Source organism: Myodes glareolus, chromosome 8, assembly GCF_982192425.1.
Source record: "Myodes glareolus chromosome 8, mMyoGla1.1, whole genome shotgun sequence".
Lineage (NCBI taxonomy): Eukaryota > Metazoa > Chordata > Mammalia > Rodentia > Cricetidae > Myodes > Myodes glareolus.
In genome coordinates, this window is record NC_142033.1 from 47,493,847 (window position 1) to 47,515,165 (window position 21,319).

The following is a 21,319-nucleotide window of genomic DNA, read 5'->3' on the forward strand; positions in this document are numbered from 1 at the left end:
AGCATGTGTATCGGGCTGGAGGGATGGCTCAGAGGTTGGGAGTGCTGACTGTTCTTCCAAAGATCCTGAGTTCAATTCCCAGCAACCACATGGTGGCTCACAACAAGCTGTAATGACATCTGATGCCCTCTTCTGGCCTATAGGTGTATATGCAGGCAGAAAACTATACATATTATAAATATAAAGAAAACGTTACCTTTATGTGGGCACTTAGTGCTATGAAATTTCCTCTTACCACTGCTTTCATAGTGTCCCCATAGGTTTGGGTATGTTGTGTCTTTATTTTCGTTGAATTCAAGGAAGACTTTAATTTCCCTCTTATTTCTTCCTTGACCCAGGGATGGTTTGGTAGTTGACTGTTCAGTTTCCATGAGTTTGTAGAATTTCTGGGGTTACAATTGTTGTTGAATTCTAGCTTTATTCCATGGTGATCCGACAGTACACAGGTGATTACTACAATTTCTTTATATCTATGGATGTTTACTTTTCTACCAACTATGTGATCAATTTTTGAGAAGGTTCCATGAGATGCTGAGAAGAAGGCATATTCTTTTCTGTTTGGGTGGAATGTTCTATAGATGTCTGTTAGGTTCATTTGGTTCATTACATCTGTTAGTTCTCTTATTTCTCTGTTAAGTTTCTGTCTGGTTGACGTGTCCATTGGTGAGAGAGGAGTGTTGAAATCACCCACTATTAGAGTGCGGGTTTGATGTATGTTCTAAGTTCTAATAATGTTTCTTTTACATATGTGGGTGCTTTTATATTAGGGGCGTAGATATCAGGATTGAGACTTCCTCCTGATGAATTGTTCCTGATATGAGTATGCATGTGATCAGACTGGACACTCTGAATGTGGCTGGCAATGAAGGCTGACTGAGAAGCCAAGGACAATGGCATTGGGTTTTGATTCTACTGCATGGACTGACTTTGTGGCAGCCTGGTTTCTTTGGATGCTCACCTTTATAGACCTGTATGGAGGGGGAAGGACCTTGGACTTGCCACAGGGCAGGGAACCCTTAATGCTCTTAGGACTAGAGAGGAAGCAGGAGGTGGAGAGGGGGAGGGAAAAGAGAGGCTGGGAGGAGGTGGAAATTTTTAATAAATAAATAAATAAATAAATAAATAAATAAATCCATATAAAGATAAAAAGAAAAACGTTTAAAAGGCATATGTTTCTATCTCCTCAGCTGTTTATTACTTTTATATTCCTTGATTATTGATGCTCTACTCAGTGACAATACATTCAAGTGTCTGGACATACAACTGAATTAAAGGTTATGGGATGCAACCTATTTACTACAACATCTCTAAAACACACCTTATAAATCTAAATCATACTTCTGATTAAAAAAAACAATTACAAATATTCCATCTTCAGTTTTATCTAATGAGACATTTTTCAATTTGCCAGGGAAAAGTTTCATTGTGATATTCCAACTTGCAGCATTCAGTAGTAACTAGGTATATGCATCTATGACACACATAGATTTCTCTTGTGCATTTGATTATTTTCCATTTAAACAAATTATTGGAGTTGATGTTTTAATGTAGTATTTAACAATTTGTTGTGAAAAGAAACCTTCAATTATGGTAGGAATATACATGGCAATGGATTTGTATACTCAATTATTGTGTATGGTTGAATATAAGAAAGTGTGTGATATACGTATAGAAATTGGAGAAATATCAAAAAGGAAAATAAATATGAGACTTAATTAATCTTAATATATATGTGAATGTCTGTGTGTATGAAAGAGAGAGAGAATTTATGGACACACACACACACACACGTAAGACAGGAGACTTTCAATTTGGTCATTCAATTTGATATAGCCTGGAGAATGAAAGAGATATCATTTATACTTAAGAGGCCAAATGTAAACTAGTGTTCTTACAGACCAAACACGAGATTGTTTATATATAGACTCATGAACACATATTGCTGATTGAACCTACTAAAAGGATTTGTGGTAGGCCCTTTTGTTTTCAAAGTTTTTTTTCTTCTAGAACAAACACTGTGTATTTTCTGGATCTGATGACAGATCATTTTATGGAAACTCTACAAAAATATTGCTGCTAAATTGCCAGAACTAAACAGTCTTGTAAACTTAATAGCAGTGCAAAAAAATTGGACGTTTAGAGTTGTTATATATTTATTATTCAATTTCCATCTATAGTGTAGATGAAGCAATACATGTTTTTTGAATTCTCATGAAGCCTAATTTGGAATATGTTTCAAATATGTGTTTGTCAATAAAACATTTTTCAGTAAAGCAAAAGCATAAATATTAAACGGAATAAACTATTTTACTCAGCGTTTGCTTTAAAGTTACTTGCTTGATCGTAGTTCGTTGATAATAAATGAAATTGACATTAAGTATTTTGCAAGTTCAAAGGGGTTGAAAATTTGTCTGACCTTGTCTTTCTAAAAAGAGCTAAGTAGAATAGATTAGACTGAAACAGCTGGTCCTCAAAGAGAAAGCTCACTAAGGCTAGTAGGTAACAGGAAAGGGCTTTGTGATCACTATTGTCAGTGGTAAAATGTTTCCCGGGGCTTTGGGTTTATTTTGAGTATGAGGTAGCAGATAAATGAAAAAAATAATTCTGTAAATATCAAATGTCTTGCTTAATGGAATTAAGTTTTCATAGATTAAACTAATGAGACTTTGATACTATTATAAACACAATTTTCAAATAGGTTGTGCATCTAAACCATATACATATTTATGAATCTAACTATTTATCAAATCAATATATATATATATATTTATCAAATCAATATATGTATATATAATATATGAGACATTATGCATACTATTCACAGATATATGTGATATGGTTAAGGGAAACAAAAAGTAAAATTATTCTCAGCTAATTCTATTATTGTTAGGAGATACTTACACAAGCAGAGTTCGCATTTGTGCTTTCAAATAAATAATGCCAGTATATGGTCAAATATGATAAAGAGCTAATTTTGGAATTGATCATCCCAACATAAAATAGGAAGTTTTCACTCTAAATAATCATTTGTATTTTGTCTAAGAATATACTTTGATTTTTGTCTCAGATATCATCAGATAAATGGATGGTCAATGGTCAATGGCGGATAGTTGGTGGATAAAAGCAGCATTCCTTTCCCATTATATTCTGCAGAATGCACCAATAATCTGACTTGTGTACACACTATCAACTTTGCAGAATTTGTCTGTCCAGTTATCTTCTTTAATTTAAAATAATTTATTTCAGTGTGCCAGAGTGTTCTGAGAACTATACACTACCAATAAGTTTTCAGTTCCATTTTGATTGACACTTCCACACTTGAGAGGCTATGGCCTAGTGATTTTTATCAATAGGATGGGATGATTAAACCAACTCTGAGAAGCTCATGTTTTTTCAGTCTTTATTTTCTTGTGGTTGATTTGGTCTGTTTTTCAAAAGATCCCAATTTGTTCTAGCATTTCTTCTTACCCCTTCTGAGAAGTGTGCATCTGTTTCTGACATCTGCCTTCTATCTTCTTTTGTAAATTATGAAGTGATGCCAACTCTATTTATCAACAAATTACTCTTAGAAGCATTTAGAGACTATAATGATTCTTTGATTTCCTTTGATTCTTTATGAATTTGCAAAATCACTCAATGCTTATATTAGTTTTGTTTGTCCTTTCTCTTTCCATATTTAATACTTAGAGCTGGCAAGCCCAGATGGTATACTTTGTTATGTCCTGAAATGCGGCTATTTTTTCATCCCTTAATTACAGTAATGTCAGGATGTAATATCCTTTGCCTCCCTCTCTAGTTATAGTTCACATGTGTTATATTATTTCTTGAAGATACTATATTTTGACATTGAAAAATATATAATGGCATTTTCCTAACAAGATTTTAGTCATCTACTTTGGACAATTGATTTTCCTTTAGATTATTTTCTCATTTTTTTATATTTTTAAAGTTTTATAGATATCTGAATATTGTTAGTTCCTTTCAGATAAAATACAAAAAAATTATACAAGGAAAAATTGAAGCTTGAGTTCATGGTAGCAGTTAGAAACACTGTAAAGTATGTGATAACCTTTATTAAAATGTGTAAATATAGTTATTACAATTTAGAAATTTGAGAATTAATTAGTACTTTATATTAATTCTTTAGCATAACAAATATATATGTGTACTTACCTTTTTTCTGACTTTAAAAATGTTGTAGCTCTTAAATCTACAAAATTTTAAATTAGTAAGGCAGAGTCATATAATTAAAGTATCATTGATCTATCGACTTATTTTTAGATTCCTTTATTGCATTCTGATCCAGATCCTATTTATCCTACCTGGCAAATTCTTACTAATGTACTTCTTTGGAGCTATTTAACAGGCATGCAAACTTCACAGGTCAATTTCTTTAAATCATTTTTTCAGTTAACAGTTATAACATTTTTTTTGTTTCCAATTTGATTTATGTTATAATTTTAAGAATTAGTCCTATGATGTTAAATTCACATGCCAGGGACCACATAAATAAACATTATTTTACATTTCTCAATTTAGTTTTTTTTTCTTTGTCATCTGAAATATTCTCTGAAAAAAATTCCTGGAGGTTCAGACCTAGAAATAGAAGCTTTCTGTCACCTAACAGATTTGCTCTGGGCAAATAAGTCAGGACTTTGCCCTTGGATTCAACATCAAACAAGATTACATAGCTTCCTCAGCTATTACACCTGACAGTGTCAGGCACCTTTAAAAAGACATCTGTAGCAACACCTCAGACTGCGTTTTCCATAGCTCTGTGAAAACCTGATACACTTCAGTCGAAGCTACATGACATCTTGTTTCTCATGTCTATTTTACAGACATATTTTTCTCCTAACTTCTGTTTAGGAAAAAAAAAGGATAAACAGTATTTTGGAAAATAGAATACATTTTGAGGGTAGAATTGGTTCAGGTAGAGAGAGGGCCAGCAGATATCAGGTTAGGGAGATCGGATAGAATGAGACCATGCAAGAAAGACAACTGGAATTCGGGACACATTTGGAGGTGGTGTTACAACCTAGTTCTGTGAAAACTTCCTAGTTCTCTCTAGAGAACTCCTAGTAATGGAAGATATGGAGTCTGACCTAAACATTATTTTTAGCCGCCGAAATTTACTGTGGTGTGACTGGGTTGCATTAGGTTGAGTTGTTGGCCAAGAGTGTCCCGTGAAGATCGGTAAAACAACTGAGGTTGATGCTAGAACTGAGGATTGCTCTCCAAAATCTGAGAGCGACCCCATTGCTGAGGACAGTATTCACACAGCTCATTGAATGAAGAAAGGCTGAGCTGGTGCCTGCGTGCAGCCTTCGCTCCTACATTCTAGTCTTTTGGCACGGGAAGGTACTCTGCAGGATACAGAATATAATCTGGACATCAAGTCAGCCACAAAAGCCTCCACCTCCAATCTGTCCTACCTGCAAGATGTGCTGTGGGAATTGGAATAGTGACACAGAACTTGTGGGAGTGGCCAATCAATGTTTGGTTTAATATGATGCCCATGACACTAGAAGGAATAAATGCTCTGTACTTCGTGGATGATCAGGGATGAGAAAAAGAACAGCAGAAAGACTAAAGGCTGAACCATACAAACCTGGGGGTAAACATCAGTAAAAATGATCTCTAATGATATTCTGCTATGCGCATAGATCGGTGTAGTGTCTAATTGTCACCAGACGTCTTCCCCTGCCTGCTAAACTGAAGGTCTCTATAGGCCTCTCCCCTTGGAGATTGGGGAAGTCATGGAAGAGGAGGAGGAATGTCTCAATTATTTTGGCTTTCATCTTGTCTTATTGAATCTTGTTTTATCCTGTTTGGCTGCAGTCTTTAGGAGGCCTGCTCTTTTCTGAAAAGGAAAAGGAGTGGGTGTTCAGGAAAGGATATGTGGGTCGAGCTAGGAGGAGTGGAAGAAGGAGAACTGTGGTTGGGATTTTCAGTAAAAAAAAAATGTAAAACATAAATCTAAACGGAGTCACTAACTAATGGGGAGATAATGTCCCAATTGTAAACTTTTCATCACAATGTGAAAACCTGAGTGTTAGGCATGAATTCCCTCTAGTATAGTCGTTGGCCAAATGGTACACCATGAAAATCCCTAAATTCCTCAGACTATTGCCAACGATTTTTTTTTTTTTTTTGCACAAAATGTTGGTAAGACCCTACTACTAAAGTCAACACTTATATATCACATTCAACACATAGAAGTTGAGCAGGTACATAATTAGACTTCACCCCTACAGACTATTATTCTTTGTACTGGGAAGGTACTCTGCACATTACAAAGTGGGAGGATTACTTTCAATTCAGCTATAAAACCTATTATCTACATTGTTGACCTATTCAATAAATGCTGGTACAATCTGCACAAACTAACCAACCATTCTCTGGTTGGATTTACGGTCCACGCTACAAGTTGCAAATCATTCCTCACACTGACTTGGTGGCCTTGAACCTTAGACTGGATAGGCCATGGACTTAGAAGAAAACCAAGTACCAGTGTTCTGTTATAGGACCCCAACAATTAAATGACTCCAACTGCTATACTCATAGAACAATGTCTAATCTAGCTAACACCAGAAAAGCTAACTCCCACAGTAGATGGGAACTAACACAGAGATCCAACACTGGAAAATGTGCAGAGAGGAAAGGTTTTGAGAAAATCAGTTTTAAATGGAATGTCTTCATCAAACCCCATCCCTCAGGTATCGGGATACTATATGGAAGAGGATGTAGAAAGTTATAAGATTCAGAAGAAATGGGTGATCCCAAGGAAACACTACTTTCCAGGCACAATAGGACTTTTAATTGTGCTATAGTCACCTGTTTTTTTAAGCTACCAGTGTTATAAAAACCACTACAAATCGACTCAAAAAGACTATTAAACGTACAGATCATTCCTTACAAGCGTTCATGTTCCTCTGTCATTCCGTGTCTTGCTGAGGTCAATGGGTTTCTTAAATATGATTGGTTACAGCTTCAGTGAACCAATCAGACAGCTTGAGACTTGGAATCATTAGATCTCTGAACAAATATCTCCTTTTAAACAACTTTGCATGCTATTCTACATTATGTAATATAAATATGAATTTCTATTATTTCCTAATACCAACTGTAACATTATTTTGCATTTTACATCAGATGATGTTTTAAAGTTAGTTTTAATACATTTTTCACTGCTGCATAGGTCAAATGAAATATTCCAAATGAAATTTTGAAATACTTTTGCGGTCAGTTAGGTTACTGCTATCCCAGTAATGTCAAACATAAGCGTATGCTGTTCATTTTCCTGACACTTGCCCCTGTGTAGACCATATCTTTGAGGCATGCCTTTGGTTGAATTAGTTTTCCAATTATGCTGAGTGTCTGAGAATTAAAAAAAAAAATGTATTCTACATTTCTGGAAACTCTTAGAAATGAGGATAATATGTGTAAACATGATTATTTATGAAATGTTGTAAGGTGGAAAAAACCCAGAATTTGTGAATCTTATGTTAGGGTACTATTCTTGGTTGCCTACATCGTAAAACACAGAATGAGTTTTCACATAACTGAAATTATTTTTTATTTCCTTGAATACCCTCATGGATCTATTAAAATCCCTATGCATGACAACGTTTGCTGTGTTATCGTTTACTGACTAAAAGTAGACAATTTGTGTAGAAATCAATTGGATTCTGTAGCTTCATGAAATTACAATAAAATTTATAAATTACTTTCATATTTTCCAGGGAATATTCAATTATTTAATACATATTGTTTTCCTTCTTAATGACTTAGGCCAGTTTTTCTTTATTTTGTCTCTCTTAATATGATCTAAGATTACCTTCTTACTTGATACTGCAATGACTTCCCATAACTTAAGACACACACTAAGGAATTTGTCTATGAGGTCAACAAGCAATTTGGAAAGAAATTACTGAGAAAAGAAAACACTAGAAAGTGTGATCAAGTAAAATAAGGACAGTCAGACAATGTTCAAAATGTATGCATTATTATTTTTGAGGTCTACCTTCCTCTCCTAAGTCTTGCCACACTACCTATTTCCCTGATCCAGAAAATTCCAGGTCTGCTGATCAAGTGTGATTGTTACAGAACTTTACTATTAAATAAGGTTAGTGGCCATGTGCAAAGGAGTTATGGACTGGGAGAAAAGAGGGAAACATTCAGAGAAGGTGGTGCCAAAATATACATCTATGTACTAAAATTATATTGGGTTCTTATCTTTTAAATAATTTATTCTATGATGACTTTATTCAATGAGTATTAACATGATGACCATAGGACTACATATCAAATAAATGCAAGATTATTTATGTAAAGTTGGTAAACGTAAACATTTTTTGCACTCTATACATCAATGAATTGAATAAATGACCATTTTGATATTCCATGATGAAATTTAGCTTCCATTAGAAATTCTCACCTTTCCTCTATATTGTTTTCTCATCCATATTCATATGTTGTAAATTATCTTATTTTTTTCAACTCTGCTTGATGACTACATAAGGTCTAAAAGGTAGAAAAACTCCAGATTATAGATATTTATTTAAAATAGACAGCCTCTTTTCACTTTTTACTTTCCAATAAGTCTTAATAGTAGCAGTAGGAATTTTACTCAGACAGTTACATTTGTAAGTAATTTGTCAAGCTTCAGAAACCAGATTAACTCCACAGTTCTTGTTATCAGCCAGTAATATTTACTGTGCTGTCACTGAATTAATGTTATTAAAATAAACTCTATTTGCCTGAGGAAGGGAAAAATTCAGTTCAATCTCAATAGTTTCCATCATCTATAACCCTAATAGTTTATTAGATAACTGAAGCTAAATATAATATTTGAAAGAATCTGGGGAATTTAATCTTTTAGCATGACATTATTACTGAGGATTTATTAGGACTTCAATTTTAATGCTGTATTTGATCCATTTATGTAAAGGTTAAATCAAAGGTATTCAAAAATATTTCTATTACCTCAGGATGCATCTTTTGCATGCTATTATTTTGAGATTTTAACAATGAATTTAAAAATACCCAATAGATCACAAATTGTTTAAAGGGGACTTTTTAAGGAAAAATGGTAGAAAATGTCATAGAATAAACATGTTTTATTTTAACATATAAAATTTAAGTAATTATTAAAATTAATAAAGTAAAGGGTTTCATCTTACATTTAATAATATGTATATCACAGAAGACATGTATATGCATAAACATTGCATTTCTGTTTTTCTTTTCCTAAACTCATTTTAACTCATAAATTATCTAAACCTTTTTAAGTCAAAATGAATTCTCAGATAATGTAGAAAATACTTAATGAAGAATTAGGATAAAACTAAATTATCATACCTAATTCATAAATTAAATAAGAATAAATATGCTAAATATTTGATTTAGAGTGAGCATAATGAAACAGATACACTGTATTACCAAACTGAAAATATTTTGATTGACCATAGCAAATCTTACTGAAACCATAAATAATATACCCATGATATGCCGTAATTTTACTAAATGGTCTTTGTACCTTTATATCTGTTTTAACTCCTACTCAATATAATATATTCGTGAAATGAATAGTGCTACATAAAATCATGCAGCACATCATGAGAACTGATTAAAAAGGAAAGAAAATATCTACAAATGCACTCATACACATACAAAGTCAAAATTCAATGCAATATCTGATGATTATCAAATATATATTAAAAAACAAATGAGTTCATCTGTATGAGTGTTGATAGTATTTATTCATTATTAAAATTGTTGAAAAATAGAAAAATAATCTTATTTTTGAATGGAAGTTTAATATCTATCAATATTTCATATCAATGAATTTCAAGTTGAGAACGAAATATGATATCCATCTAGTTGTTTCTAATCTTCATTAAGTTTTTTCAATTTTGAGCATAGCTGCAGATGTGAGTATAGCAAAACCAAGTAGGTGTATACCATGAATATTGAAAGATGCTGCATTCATATTAAATAAATATGTAATTTGTAAGTAGCAACATTTTCCTGATTGTAATTTGAAATTTAAAACTATTTCTTTATGTTAAACACACTTTGATGTATCTGTCTCTTCTATTTTATTAACTACACATCCTCAATTTTCTGACACAATTGCAGGTTCACAAAGTATGTTCTTATTTATGAGATTCTAATTGTACTCCTTAATGTGGCATGGTTCCAATGCTTTTATTTCCTTTAAGCAAAAAGAAAAAGAAATAAGAAATTCAAAGAGTTATTTTAAGTTCGCATTTATTCAAATAAAGGTACATCAAATGCTATTTAATATTTTTGAAGTCTTGTTTAATAGTTAAAATGATACTTCTGCTTCTTTACTAACTTTTGAAGGGTTGCAAGCTATACACAGTGGCTCTATTTTGCTTATAGAGGATATTTATACTGGAGAAGTGAAAACAAATAAGAAAAGTATTGCCTAGATTCTAAAAGTGATAAGTGAAATACCCTCAGACTTCTATGTATTATGGAATATTCAATTTTAATAAACACTAACAGTACATCATGAATACCATTTAACAAAAACTGAAATGAATTCTGATTGACTGCATTGCAAAGCAAATACAGACTCAACATAAACAGATATTTTGCTATGAAAAGCATATTAAAGAATGTATGCTTGCTTAATTTAATTAATTACATATGCATTATCACTGGCATTTGTTAAATGTTTGACTAAACAACTACTAAAGCACTTACTGTTTTAAATTTCAGTAATTTACATGTGTGTTTGCATGCATATGTGAATGTTCCACTGTACTTGAGAGAAGGTCAGACAACTGACCGCTGTTGGAGTTGGTTATCTCCTTTCAATCTGTAGGTCCTGGCAATTAAATTCCAGTTGTCTTGCCTGGTATTAAGAGATTATCACCTCTGCTCCTAAAATAATTCTTCTAAGCACATGTAAAAAAGGCTACATTGAAATAGATTTCAGATTATCACTCACTCAATTTATTTTTCTTATTTATAATTTACCTAGTTTTATATCAGATTTTCACATGAAAATTTGAAAAAATTAATTGATACTATAGAAATTGTTTGAAATTTTATTAATGAATTACTTTAAAGTATTTAAAATAGTTAAGGACTGTATCTAAAGTGTTTAAAATGGCTCCTGACACTTAATATGTAATAGTATTATATGTATTATATGAAATATAATAATAACATAATAGTATTAAATTTATTATTATACATAATACTTATAATAATAGAAAACAAAATTTTACAATATATGTTTGAGAAAAAATAATTGTAAATTTTGCATTGAAAACTAAAATTAACTGCTTTCAAAGATCAATTTTAAGTGACAACTTTTATTATGAGGTATTTAATATTTGAACTATATTGGATTTAATTATACTATTCACAGAAATTTACCGAAAGTTGAGTTATAGTGCATGTATTTTACATCATAATTATAAAACTGTACATGCTTAATTAAACTTTTATAAAGTAAAGTCATATAGTAGATGTCCTGCCTAAGAATTAGTACTTTAAACAGGAATATGTTCCCTTTCATAACTTTTCTATAATTTTGAAAAGATGTTAAAGTATAAGAATAAAACCTATTACCCATTTAGTAACATAATTTATCATGAATTGTTTCAAAAGACAAAGTAGTTGCCTCTATTATGTATTAGCTATTTATTATTTACATAAAATTGAAATGTGCTTATAGCCAAAAAAAATCAAATCAATACTCCATGTCCTGCCAGTTTCATTTTAGAGGCAAATGTGCAGCAACTACATCTATGCATGTAACAGACTTTCATTGACCTTGACTTAATTTAAAAAAAATAATCACCTACATGTTTCTGAGAAGAGTTAATACAATGAACAGAAGCAATACCATCGGGGAGGAATTAGAATGCAGATTATATTAATCACTGTCTATATCCTCTCAACTTTGTGACACAGAATTCAAGGACAAAAATTAAGGCCATGGATTAATGCAGAAATAATGTGCTGAAATGGTAAAATGTATTTTCAGAAAGTGATTGTGTTTTAAGTCAAAGCACAAAGTTACTAAAATTTGAATACATATCAGCAAAGAAAGAAAGAAGAAAAAAAGAAGAGAAGGAGGAGGAAAGAAGGCAGGCAGGCAGGAAGGAAAGAAGGAAGGAAAATAGAAAACGAAAGGCAAGCAAAGGAAAGAGTGGGTTGAGGAGGAAATCTTGTAAGCCATTCTCTCTAAATAATAACTACTTATACTAAATAAATGTTTGAGCTGATTTGCTTTCAAAAGAATAATCTTTTCAAAATAACTATATTTGCTGAAGAAAATAATTAAACCCAATATTTTTCCTCTTATTATACCTGTATACTTTCTGAGAGAGTTAGTCAAAAATTTTGTAGCTTAATTGCTTATATTCTGCATGACATGTTCATTTTGTGACTTAGTTACTTAAGTTACTTCCTTATATACAATTGCAAAATAGTTTTTCTTATTAGTTTGTCCCGAGTTCTTATAAAAAAAACATTGATTGAAAATACCTTAAATAAACTTATTCAAATTATCAGTATTATTTTCTTTCTAGCTCACATTTATTGTTTGATAGGTCTTCATTTAGAAAAAATGAGAACACAATCACTCCATAGAGACTCAAAAAAATTAACGTTTGGAGGCACTGATAAATTATACATTTAAATATTAAAACGCCCTAAATCCATTTGATTTTACTATTATAACACTGAAGTATAACTCACTTTATGTAATATTATATAAAATTTCCTGTGGTGGACATCACCAGCAGTGTATATCCTATTTCCATTTATTTAAGAAATTGTAATAAAATATTACACAATGCACAAAATTTGTGATAAAAATACATTTGAAATATCAAGACAATTCCATTCCTACACTTAATCATAATTTTATTTTTAGCCCTCTGCCCCTTGGCTTTTTTTCTCTAATAATATTTCTGTTATTCTCCTATTTCTCCTTCTCGCTTCATTTGTCTCTCATCCTCATATAGTATTCATTTACAGTTGCTTACCAGACGATTTTCATTCTGAATTGTTTTTAATCTGAAGTTTTTTGATTATTCAAGTTTCTATGATATGAATTTTAGTGCATAATTGTTATATTTCTCTTTTTTGTTGATTTTTATTGAGCTCTACATTTTTCTGTGCTCCCTTCCCTGCCTCTGTCCTCCACTTCAACCGTCTCCCAAAGTACCCATGCTTCCAATTTACTCAGGAGATACAGTCTTTTTCTACTTCCCATGTAGATTAGATCTATGTAGGTCTCTCTTAGTGTCCTCATTGCTGTCTAAATCCTCTGGGATTGTGATTTGTAGGCTGGTTTTCTTTGCTTTATATTTAAAAACCACTTATGCGTGAGTACATGTCTAAGAAAATATCATATAAATCATTAGTCTTTGGCATTTTCTATTTCCTTTCAAGGCAATAGCAGTATATAATTTAGTCACAGATGCCCAGTTTAGTAAATTTAAATTAGTACTTGCCGAGGTGGTCAATGGTTGATGATTCCAAAAGGAAACTTAAAAAAGTCAGAAACAATGAATAAATGGGACCTACTGAAACTGAGAAGCTTCTGCAAAGCAAAGGACACTGTCAGTAAGACAAAAAGGCTACCTTCCGACTGGGAGAAGATCTTCACCAATCCCTCATCAGACAAAGGTCTGTCTCTAAAATATACAAAGAACTCAAGAAACTAGGCACTAAAACTCTAATTAACCCAATTAAAAAATGGGGTACTGAACTGAACAGAGAATTCACAACAGATGAACTTCGAATGACCAAAAGGCACTTAAGGTCATGATCAACCTCCTTAGCGATCAGGGAAATGCAAATCAAAACAACTTTGAGATATCATCTTACACCTGTCAGAATAGTCAAACTCAAAAACACCAATGATAGCCTATGCTGGAGAGGATTTGGAATGAGGGGAACACTCATCCATTGTTGGTGGGAATGCAAACTTGTACACCCACTGTGGAAATCAGTGTGGCGGTTTCTCAGGAAACTGGGAGTCAACCTCCCTCAGGACCCAGCAATTCCACTCTTGGGAATATACCCAAGAGATGCCCTAACATACTACAAAAGTATTTGTTCAACTATGTTCATAGCAGCACTATTTGTAATAGCCAGAACCTGGAAACAACCTAGGTGCCCCTCAATAGAAGAATGGTTTAAAAAGGTGTGGAACATATACACATTAGAGTTTTACTCAGCGGTAAAAAACAATGACATCTTGAATTTTGCATGCAAATGGATGGAAATAGAAAACGCTTTACTGAGTGAGGTGCAAAGGAGAAGCAGAAGGAAAGAGAACGTGAGCAAAGAAGGCAAGACCAGAGAGAACCTTCATCCGACGATGGATGGTGATACAGATGGAGACTCACATTGGAGCACCGGACTGAGCCCCCCAAGGTCCAAATGAGGTGCAGAAGGACGAAGAAAACGAAAAAGGAAATAAGGACTGCGAGGGATGCTATCACCCACTGATACAAGGGTACGGATCTAATGAGAGTTTAACAAGGCCAGTTGGACTGGGACTGAACGAGGACGCGATCCAACCAGATTTTCTGAATGTGGCCGGATTCTCTGAATGTGGCTGGCCCGGAGTCTTTCTGAAAAGCTATTGACAATGACTCTGGGACTTGTTTCCTCTGCATATACTGAATTTTGCAGATCCAGTCTGTCTGGACACTCACCTTCCTGGACCTGGAGGGAGGGGGGAGGAACTTGAACTTCCCACAGGGTAGGAAACCCTGACTGCTCTTAGGGATGGAGAGGGAGTGGGGGGAGTGGGAGGGTGTTGGGAGGAGGGGCGGAAATGGAAACTTTTATAATTTAATAAAATTACTTTCAAAACAAAAAAAAGTCAAACCATTGTATACAGCTCTGAACATGTGAAATATATTTGAGTTAGGAGGGATTTGCTGGAAATGCAGGCATATTGAATAACTTTTCTTGAATTCAACCACTCTCAACTTCTAATCCAACTCTCTAGCCCTAGTAATGTTTTTTTTTTTAAATAAAGAATTAGCTTCATTATTATCACTTGTGGAACTGGAAATGTTTACAAATAGATTATCTAAATTGTATGCATATGTGTTTGCTTACTCACAAGTGTGTTGTCCTAGTGACAGCATCATTTATACTCAGTAACACAATTTAGACTCACTGTATTTAGGCAACTATGATAATTTGCTTCTTGGATATAACAGGAAGGCCGCTTGTTCGTTCTGGCCACCCAGAACTGAAATAATAACACAGGAGAAGTATTAATTAAATCACTGCTTGGCCCAGTAGCTTCAGCCTCCCACTAGCTAACTCTTATACAGCAGTACGACCCATTTCCACTAATCTGTATATCACTGTGCATTTGTGGCATATCTGCTAAAGTTTCAGTGTTTTGCTCCATAGCTTCTCTCTGACTCCGCCGTCTTTTTCCCAGCATATAGCCTAGCTTTTCCTACCTAGTTCTGTTTTGCCCTTGCCATAGGCTCAAGGCAGCTCTTTATTCAGTAACCAGTAACACCAGACATGGACATGAAGATCTCCCACACCAGTTTGATAATAAAATGTGTTGCCTTTCACACTTTTATATTTTCCCAACAGTCAGCTATGGAAATAACTTCATATTTTCATACTTAAGATTTGAATCTCCATTATTAGTTTGAAATGAATAATTTATAAAATTCAAAGCTCTAGTGATGAAAATGTAAGCATATATACATATATTTTTAGATTGGCAATATAGATAATAATATTTTATTACAAGGAAATCAAGGAAAAAGGACACTATTACTTTTCATATATATATAGTAAATAACTAAATAGAATCAATAGTGAAATGATCCTCAGTATACTTAAATACTGAAAGTCAACCTCTTTTGCACTCTTTAATGACTTTTCAAATACAGAGCATCCATGAATTAAACTTAAAACCTGAGATAACTGTGAAATATTCTGCTCCCTTAGCACCTGGTTTTAATCTTGGTGGGCTCATCTGTTCTCATGTGAATTCTTTGCCATACCCAGTATGTATGTCTATTTCAATACAGTTTTTGATATATCCTACTATACAAAGACAAAAAAATCCAGCCTCTTAAAAATGATTAAATTGTGATTCCAGGTCAATTTTAAAAATCCATGCTTAAAAGTCATTGTAATAAGTTGGCTAAATTATTACATATAAGTATAAAATTATAACATTACTTGTTTATAAAACCTGTGAATAAGTATATTGAAAGATAGATATATTAAAGAAGAAATTTGTTTCAATGGTTTTATTTCATCAATTGCCAAGTGTAAAAATGAGAAAAAAGATAAAATGTTCTGATTAGGAAATTTTAAATAAGTATTTAAATAAGTATTTGTTCACTAAGTTAGTAAATTTTAAATATCTGACTTTTAAGATAAGATCACATATATTACATCAGCAAATAACACCCCATTTTGAATTCAAATGAAATATATTCTTCTCTAATTTGTTTACATCACTTTACTTAATATATCAGTGCATATTTCATTATGCTTCTTGAAAATGATCCCAGTCCTCCAAGAGCAATTCTCATATAATCTTCTTTTGATTTCCTTTTATTGCATCTGTTTAGTATCTTCTTAAAGCCCCAAAGTTCTCTGAAGGCAAGATTTAAGTACAAAGTTAAATGTTTAATGACTGACTTTTGAGTGAATGAAGATATCCTCTAAAACATGACCATGTACACCAGACTCAACTTTAAGTTCTCAATTTTCTCTTTTAGGCCATGCAGATGAGTGTCTTCAATGACATTATGTTTCATATTGCAAACAAATACTACTAGGCATCTCCCCCTTTAGTCTCTCTGTCTTTAGTTATGTCTCTTAAAGTTGCTTAAATACAAACAAACTCTTCAAGTACTTTAGTCATGACAGTACAAAAAAGGTCTCTGTATTGATAAACTAAATTCAATGCCAAAATTCTCAAAGAATTCTGCTCTATTTTGTGCTAATTACAACTAATATTATTATATGGCATCCTGATAGATAAGTTGGTGTTCTGCAGCAATATTAGCACTTTTAATATGATTTTCCACAATTACATACCTTAAACTATCTTGAAAAAGAAATGCATATTTTTTAAAATTCTCTTACACATTTCCAAATAGAAAATTTGTAGGCTGCATAAAGATCCTAAGTTACTAAGATGTGAATCGTCACTAAATTAAAATCACGAATTACTTTGTGTTTATTTTTCTGTGTTTAAAGAGGGAGAATTAGTAGGAGGCATACATTTTTCTATCCCCTGAAATTAATAATTTTTTTTTATTAAATTATAAAAGTTTCCATTTCAGCCCCTCCTCCCAACACCCTCCCACTCTCCCCACTCCCTCTCCTCCTCCCTCTCCATCCCCTAGAGCAGTCAGGGTTTCCTGCCCTGTGGGAAGTTCAAGTTCCTCCCTCCTCCCTCCAGGTCCAGGGAAGGTGAGAGTCCAAACAGACTGGAGCGCCAAAATCCAGTATATGCAGAGGAAGCAATTCCCAGTGTCATTGTCAATGGCTTTTCAAAAAGGCTCCGGGCCAGCCACATTCAGAGAATCTGGTTGGATCACGTCCTCATTCAGTCCCAGTCCAACAGGCCTTGGTGAACTCTCATTAGATCAGTCCCCTTGTATCAGTGGGTGCTCGCATCCCAATATCACTCATGAACATTGACGCAAAAATACTCAATAAAATACTGGCAAACCGAATCCAAGAATACATTAGAAAAATTATCCATTATGATCAAGTGGGCTTCATCCCAGAGATGCAGGGTTGGTTCAACATACGCAAATCTATCAATGTAATCCATCATATAAATAAACTGAAAGATAAAAATCATATGATCATTGCATTGGATGCTGAAAAAGCATTTGACAAAATTCAACACCCATTTATGATAAAGGTGTTGGAGAAACTAGGGATACAAGGATCATACCTAAATATAATAAAAGCAATATACAACAAGCCGTCAGCTAACATCAAATTGAATGGAGAGAAACTCAAAGCCTTTCCACTAAAATCAGGAACACGACAAGGCTGTCCACTCTCACCATTCCTCTTCAGTATAGTGCTTGAAGTTCTAGCAATAGCAATAAGACAACATAAGGGGATCAAGGGAATTTGAATTGGAAAAGATGAAGTTAAACTTTCGTTATTTGCAGACGATATGATAGTGTACATCAGCGACCCCAAAAACTCTACCAAAGAACTCCTACAGTTGATAAACACCTTTAGTAATGTGGCAGGATACAAGATCAACTCCAAAAAATCGGTAGCCCTCCTATACACAAAGGATAAAGAAGCAGAGAGGGAAATCAGAGAAACATCACCTTTCATGATAGCCACAAATAGCATAAAATATCTTGGGGTAACTCTAACCAAGGAAGTGAAAGACCTATTTGACAAGAACTTTAAGTCTTTGAAAAAAGAAATTGAGGAGGATACCAGAAATTAATAATTTTTGAAATCTGTTTTTTTAATTAAAATGTTATTATGAAAATTCTGCAAGTTTATAAAACACACACCAAAAATAATCAGACCAAATGTTTACAACCCAGTGAACTTCTACCTGGTTAGAGTACATGAAATCTGCTGTTGTGTTGAAAGCTTAGCAAGAACAGACTGGACCTTAAGCTCATTTATTACATAATCATTTAAAATGAACATGTGACCAAATGGTGAACGAGATTACAACACTGGAATTTTAAGACAAAGCATACTAAAGAAATAAACCAATTTTAGAAAAAAAATGAATATTTATGTTATTTCTCCATTTAAGTCTCTGTGCATTTATTAAGTATACCAGAGAAGTGAATTCACAGAATTAATACGTTTACATTTGTTTTACCCTTTAATTTCTTATAAGGTATATAATTGCATAACAGTATATTTATCTAACAAAATAAAGAAAACTAAATAGTTATTGTTAAAATAAGAGTTTATTCTGAGGAATGTATTCTTGCTGGTACCTTAGCAGTAACAGAATGTCACCATGGTGATGTACAATCCTGATGAATCATCTCAGAGATACCATTGTTATGATAGAATATGAGACCATATACATCATCAGTGTCATCAGGATACGTTATTAGCTGCATATATTACCCAAATGCTAGGGCTTTCATGACATTGAGTTTTTCAGTAAAACTCAGTGATAAAATGTCATCTCTTTTAAAGAAATGCATTATGACAATTCTAAAATGTTTGTAAATATAACATTTACATTTCCCGCATTTCCATCCACAATCTGTCAAACTAGAAACAATGTACAATATATTTGAGAAACATGCTGAATTTGGCACTGGGACATTTAAAAAACTTTCATTATGACATTTCCCAAAGTGATTAATCTCAGTTCAAGTCATTCTAACTATAAATACTTGCAGTTATCTCAATCAATAGTATGGTTGTTTGTGTCTGTCTGTCTACCAACATGTGGAAAAAAGAATCTATGGCAAACAAGTTGGTTTTAAGGAAGTTCTTTAATGTAGTGTCTTAAGCTAATCAACAAAATTATTTCCATAGTGAAATAATGTTTCAGTGTTTTCTAGCAATTATTAGAATGTTTGGCATTATTTGGTTATAGTATTTATTTGCATGATCAAATCTATATCTGCAAAGAGTTCTAGATGTATCATATGAGAAAAACTAATAAAGAATAAAGACTATGTCTTAAAAATTAATACAGAATTTTATACTTCAAGGAGTAGCCCATATGACATAAATCTACAATTAATAAATTATTTGCTAAATATTTTACATTTACTATCACTTAGATGAAAAGATTTGTTTCAGATTGTTTAAACAAATGTTAAATAAAATTATCAGTAGCATTTGATGTATTAAACTATCACCTAACTAATTCATTATTATAAAAGATGTAGTACAAATAAAGCATTATTTAACACTAGTTTAAAAAGCAATTCACAATATTGTAACTTGTCAGTATTTATTTCAGGATTTCCCACTCACTGATATGATTAAAAGTATATTATGCCTAATATGAAATTTATTAAATGTTTAGGCTTTGGTTTTCTAGAACATAATTGTATTGATCATCTGACTTTTTCTTTGATTGTGGCAGTTTTTACTCAATCTCACTCTTCTTTTCAATTGATGTAATATTCCATAACTTAACCAAACTTTTGCTCTTTTTAAGGGATGCAGTTTTAAATATGTTGTGAATGTTGTCATTGAAAGAATAAAGCGTTTATAAAATGTTGCATTAATTAGGAGATTATAGCTTTTATTTAACTCTTCATAAAACTCAATCTTCTTCAACTGAGGCCAGCTATATATCATTTTTTTTTGTTTTGTGATAATGCTGAATATATTGTTCTTTCTTGGTTTGATTATGACTATTTGGTAGCATTAATAAGAAAAATAAAAGTCATCATTATGACTGGACATACGGACTCTTTAAAACTCCAGGTACAATTCTGCAGCCATGAGATAAATACCAGATGCATTTCCAATACATTCTACATGATTTCCTTGAGTCTTTGATTTAAAATAGAGAGATTGAGAGCTCTGTTCTTCAGTGGTTAACAGATTTCTGGAAAGCCTTGCTTTAACCCCAGTACTTCTAAAAAAAAAAAAATAGACAAAAAAAAGCGTTTCAAGATTCTTCCATTCCTCTTTCTGAATGAGCAAGTGCCAAAACTCAAAGGTTACTTTAAATTGTATAAAACAAAAATATAAATCTTAGCTCAACTGACATCTAAATCAAATCAACTCAGGAAGGTCATGAAGGACAGGAAGCTGCTTTGTTGTCTTTACAGAGTCAGGGAGATAACTGTACTTTAGACTTCACAAAATAAAATTTATAGTGTACTGTTCTCTTTTTCTCCCTCCCTAGAAAATTAATAGGGTTTGTCCTTTCTTCAGCTTCCATACTGGCATCCTTGTTGGTTGTCTAACACCTGGGTATCTATCTAATCCTTTATTGTGGGTTAAATTTTTCTGCTTCCTTCAAATACAATGTGATAACTATCCCATGGTTCATTTCCTCCTATCTCTGAATGTGCTGTTTCTCTCTCAAATTGAATATCCCTTTTGCTTTACACTTTATTCATCTCCATCATTTACTGAAGTAAGAGAGATGCTGTAATGCCTGATAAAAGCTTAAATTTGTGTATTAAGATATCTGTCTACAAATCTATAAATATGTTCGAACACAACTGCATTTAAAAGGGCATCATATCAAAAAAAATAAAAGGGCATCATATCAAGCTTAATGACATTTAAATTTTTTGTTTTTTGATACATTAGCCATTCTTACCAG